Genomic DNA, 4,963 nt, shown 5'->3' on the forward strand with positions numbered 1-4,963 from the left:
TATATATATATATATATATATATATATATATATATATATGTGTGTGTGTGTGTGTGTGTGTATATGTTTGTATATCTGTGTTTGTCCCCCCAACATCGCTTGACAACCGATGCTGGTGTATTTACGTCCCCGTAACTTAGTTGTTTGGCAAAAGAGACCAATAGAGTAAGTACTAGACTTGCAAAGAATAAGTCCTGAGGTTGATTTGCTCGACTAAAGGTGATGCTCCAGCATGGCCACAATCAAATGACTGAAACAAGTAAAAGAGTAAAAACAAAAAAAGTTGTTTCAGACGTGATTTTTATTGAACAAATCAATTACATCCTGTAAAAAAAAAATCCATTTTCTTCAGGTGAATTAAAATAGAATAAAATGTGACATTTAGGATTTTGGGCAAGTGTCTTCTACTATAGCTTCTCGATGCCAATATATATACATGTATGTATATGTATGATATGTGTAAGTATGTGTGAATGTGAATTTGTATAAATGTGTGTGGATGAAAAAAGCGAATTTTTTGACTTCAGCACATTGTTGATGTTTGGCCTCCTAAATAGGCATGGTATGATTTGTTACAAAAATTTTATTAGATTTGTAGTAGCTTCATGCAGGCATGGCGTGGATTCAATCATCGATTGCCAAGAAAACATCTGGTAAATGTAACTACTGTCACTCACAGAAAAGCTATTGTTTTACCGTGAGAAAAGTGTTATTGAACTGTTAAGTGAAATTTGGTGATCGAGGATCGAATCCATGCTATACCTGCACAAAGCCACTACAGATTCAATAACATGTTTAATCTTTTCAGTTTTCCTTTTTATTTTCTTCTGTTTTCATGTTTATTAATTTTTTCATTTCTTTTCTTTGTTTTATTGAGGGTTAAACAATTTTTTTAGTTGGGGGAGATAACCACAAGTACCGATATTTTTCATAAAACGGGGGAGATAACCCAATTTTTATGAAAAATAGATAACCAAAAAGTACCAAAGACAGGAATATTTACAGACCAAATTGTTATGATAAATGGAAGCTCTCATTTCAAACGTGATCATCACCAAGAGATGGCTATTCAACAATTCTTTTTAGATTGTTTTATTATGATTATATCAGAAGGCTGTGGGTTCTCTGAGGTTTGGAAGCTGTCTAAAAGTAATATTTTCCAACGATGGCAACTCACGAATATTGCGGTCCCCGTTGAAGTGATCACTTGATGTTTTGATACTCAGAAATTTTATACAGCTATCTCTAAACCCCTTCTCCTGAAATCTCTAGACTCCAGGAATAATTTACTGACATTAGCAATATAAACTCTAAAATTTTGATAAACATCGTAAAGATGCTCTTAAATGATGAAGTCTGTCATTGCACTTAAAATATGAGTGACCCTTTGGTTGACATTTCTGTTGAAATCTCTGACAAACTATAGTTTCCATCTTGGTGAGATTCTTGACCCTAACGCATTCAGAAGGCATATTTCTCCTTATAACTACAAATTCTACTGAGATGATGGTTTAACTGTTCCAAATAACATTGGTGGCTACAATGTGGATAGATTTAGAAAGAAATGAAAAGAATTATTCAAGTAATTTGATTTTTATATAACATCAATACAAAGATAAACTTCTTATGTTTTATTCTTTACGTGTTTCAGTGATTAAGCTACAACCATTCTGGGGCACCGACTTGAAGAATTTTAATCAGAAGAATTTACTCTTTTACCAAACTGCTGTGTTATGGGGACATAAACACACCAACACACACACACATACAATGGACTTGTTTCAGTTTCCATCTACTAAATCCACTTCAAAGGCTTTGGTCTGCCCTAGACAGTAATAGAAGGCACTTGCCCAGGGTGCCATGCAATGGGACTGAATGCAGAACTTTGTAGTTGGGAAGCAAATTTCTTACCACACAGCTACAGCAAAATCCCATCAGAAATCCAAACAAGATCATGTGTATATATATATATATATATATATATGATGTCCACAAAATTCCAAACCATACTCAGCCATAATTGAGAATCTGCAGGTGCAGTAAGTAAGAGGGTCTTTTACTTATCCTCAAAGACATCTATCATGTAGCCTCCATCATCTGTAACAATGCACTAGCCATAAATCGTTTTAGTGAGTCGCTAGCATACCAAAAACAATGGTCTTATCATATATAAACAAGGAAGGTAACCTGGTTTAATCGCTCTTTTAGCATGAACAGCCTAGAAAATTCTAGGCCTAGTAAATCAAGATTCCCCAATAAGACATGCAAATATAAGAAATTCTTCAGAACTAATAACGTTAAAGTCAGCTATTCTTATCTGGTTAACCTCACACCCCAGATTACACAACAGAGCTGTAAAAACATATCAAGCAACCTTCATCACAAAAGCAAAGATATAAATTCAAAAATTATTCAATGGACCTAAAATTGCAGGATTTATCAAAAACATATTAAAATAGTGATATCACTTAACTGAAGACCTAAGATATTATTGAACATACTTCGAACAGATTTGAACAGCTTACCAGATGTAAACTAAGGGTGTATATGATCCTAATATTACAGTAAAAATCCTAACAGAAGAAGTTGACGTTGATAAACGAAATTAACAAGCAGTGGCAAGATGTTAAAGATGATACATGCCACATACACAACACATGCTTATGCACACACAGACATACACACACACTATAAGAATTCCTCATGGAGTCTGTCAGGCATGTAACAACAAGACTAAAGATTATCTTCACTTCACAGAGTAGCAGCAATATTCTAAACAAACTGATGGTCTTTGGCTCCTCCTACTTGAATACTCACCCACTTCCTATATATATCTTCATTACTCTATCTCTCCTCCGGATCTTCTTTAGGATCTTTCAGAGCCTGTGGAGCACACTTAGGCAGGTTTTGTACACCTTGTAAGGTACCGCACTTCTGACAAGGACCACATCACTGTTGCAGCTGAAAGGTTCAGACTAGAAGAGAAGAGAAGTAGAAAAAAAAAAGAACTTTCCTATATTAAGAGTAACAGACTTAGCAAAATCCATCTACTTGGGTGAGAGATTAAAAACTTGAAACATCAGCTCGAGGGGTTGAGGGAAGAGGAGAGGAGTGAACCTCTAGTGAACCCTTGGACTATTTTCAACTTTGTTGACAAAAAGGAAACACACAGCTAGCAAGCCATATCTGGAACTTGAAAGATAGCAGTATCTACTGGCCGTCAAGTGGGGCATCATTGAGAGATCTAGGCCTTACATTATTGTGTCAAAGAATGCAGACTGTGTGTACTCATCAAATTGGCTGCACTACTTCCTGGATTAGACAGTTTAACAAATTTTAGTCTCCCACCCTCAATCAATGACTTCCCCACAAGGCTTATATATATATGTGTATATGTATCAACGCATCAAATATATATGTTAGCATATATTTATAGTGTATATATTTACTCATATTTAAAATTTCTATGTGTATCTATTATTTATATAAGAGTGGCTATCGGCACAGGAGTGGCAGTGTGCTTGCTTACCAACTACATGGTTCTGGAACACAATCAGTTTCCTCTTGACAATGCATTCCATGACTTTACTGACATGGGAGTTAAAGCAATAGGCTTATGATTTTTAGTATCTGCTCTGCTATCTGCATTATGGACAGGATATATTGCACCTTCCTTTAACTTTTTGAAAAGTCTCCCAGTTGTGAAGAAGCTTTGGAAAAAGATCTGTAGTAGTCTTGCTGGAGCCTCATTGCATTTCTTTAGGAGGATTGCTGGGAATCCATCAGGACCTGTGACCCAGTTTACACTCATTATATCAGTGGCTGATATTACATCAGTTTCCTCTTTTTTGATGTTTGTCAATAATTCCCATCTCTTTGCCTAGAGCTGTGGTGCCAAACAACTCATCTGATATAGTTATACGCAAGTGTCCCAACGGAGTTGTGAAAATGCTTTTGTATTGCACATTCAGTATTTCACTTATCCTCTGGGGATCTGCAATCAGTGAGCCATTTTCTTTGATCAGCAGTCCTATCTTTCACCTTGCTGAAGCAGACTCTTTCGCAAATCTATAAAAGGCTTTAGGGTTTGTCTTTACATTTTTACAACCCTGGCGCCCTCCTCTGCCCTCACCTTATTATGGGAGTAGTTGATTTCATTTTCAATCTCAAGCAGTGTTTGTTTGAAATAGGACTTGTCACCATCCTTTGGTGGTCCACATAAACAGTATATGCATGTAAAGCAAGTCTGTGTATTCTTTCCAAAGCTATTTGTAACCATTTTGAAAATATGATGAGTAGACTTACAGATTTAGTGTATATCCACACATACACATGAAAGAGAATGGTTGGTAGGCAGTTGAACTTAGCTAAACTAAGATCCACCAGGAAGAAATGTAAATGGGTCTTTAACATCATTTCACTATGATGATTCACCAATGGCTCAATTCCTGAGAGACATCTGGGAAAGTGCTTATCGTTTGAATATACACTAACGAACAAGCAAACACAAATATAAAGTTGATATTCTTCCTATTTCTTTCACATTCTTAGTGTGTTTAGTTTTTTTTATTAAAGGCTATAACTAAAATATACAAAAAAACACAACTCTTCTGTTCTTTTATCTTTTGAATTTCCTTGTACTTACCCAAAAATTCTAGGAAAACACAAATAGCAATGGGGTAAATACAAAGAAATACAAAAGATAAAGAGGTTCTATATACCAACAAGATAAGGATATAATCATGAAATGATATATATAGATATATATGTAAACTTTATATATATACTCTTTTACTTGTTTCAGTCTTTTGACTGTGGCCATGCTGGAGCACCGCCTTTTAGTCGAGCAAATCGACCCCAGGACTTATTCTTTAGAAACCTAGTACTTATTCTATCGGCCTTTTTTGTCGAACCGCTAAGTTATGGGGATGTAAACACACCAGCATTGGTTGTCAAGTGATGG

The 4,963-nt window shown here is 35.4% G+C and overlaps 1 protein-coding gene across 4 annotated transcripts in view; it reads right to left on the bottom strand.

Annotated features, from left to right (window-relative positions):
* Positions 1 to 4,963, bottom strand: part of LOC106880477 (uncharacterized) — a 39,989-nt gene that overhangs the window by 12,316 nt on the left and 22,710 nt on the right. For 2 of the 4 annotated variants that reach the window (XM_014930419.2, XM_052966178.1), the window contains exon 2: positions 2,818 to 2,975. The exons of the other annotated variants lie outside the window; for them this stretch is intronic. The gene's annotated coding sequence lies outside the window, so the exon portion shown is untranslated. The remainder of the gene's footprint in view (positions 1 to 2,817; positions 2,976 to 4,963) is intronic. 4 annotated transcript variants of the gene reach the window in all.

The sequence above is a fragment of the Octopus bimaculoides genome, chromosome 3, assembly GCF_001194135.2.
Source record: "Octopus bimaculoides isolate UCB-OBI-ISO-001 chromosome 3, ASM119413v2, whole genome shotgun sequence".
Classification (NCBI taxonomy): Eukaryota; Metazoa; Mollusca; class Cephalopoda; order Octopoda; family Octopodidae; genus Octopus; species Octopus bimaculoides.